We start from the raw sequence: 536 nt of genomic DNA on the forward strand, positions 1-536 counted from the left end.
GGTGCAACTTGCCCAGTCCATGCCACGTTGCTTGGTGGCAGCGTGGAGATTCACATTGCCTCAACAACCACCACTGGCTTTCCCTGCCAGGGTACCGCTGCCACAGGACCTGCCCTGTCCCCATGTCCTTGTGCCAGCCCCAGGCAGCACCAGCATTATGGCTCTGAGGGACCCTGCCCTGGCTACATGCTACCATGTCAGATATGGGCAGGAGCTGCCTTGGACCCCAACACCTGCTACGTTAGGCCCCACTCTTCTTCCTCAGTGCAGGATAAACCACAGGTCACCTCATTTGATGGTAACGCTGAATCCTTTGCACATCTTGCCCTCTAGCTGTTTGCCTGGAGCTTTCAATAACCCTTGATTTCGTGTTAAACCCGTGCCAGGGGTGCCCCATGAGCGTGCTGGTGCCCAACTCGCCCTTAGGGTTTCCACCAATGTGCGCTGCTCCAGGGTACAGCTTGCACGGAGCAGCACAGGATGCACTTGGCAGCCAGCCCCCGCCCCCCCCCCCCCCCCCCCCCCCCCACGCCGCC

Source organism: Haliaeetus leucocephalus, unplaced genomic scaffold, assembly GCF_000737465.1.
Source record: "Haliaeetus leucocephalus isolate CR32 unplaced genomic scaffold, Haliaeetus_leucocephalus-4.0 Scaffold932, whole genome shotgun sequence".
Classification (NCBI taxonomy): domain Eukaryota; kingdom Metazoa; phylum Chordata; class Aves; order Accipitriformes; family Accipitridae; genus Haliaeetus; species Haliaeetus leucocephalus.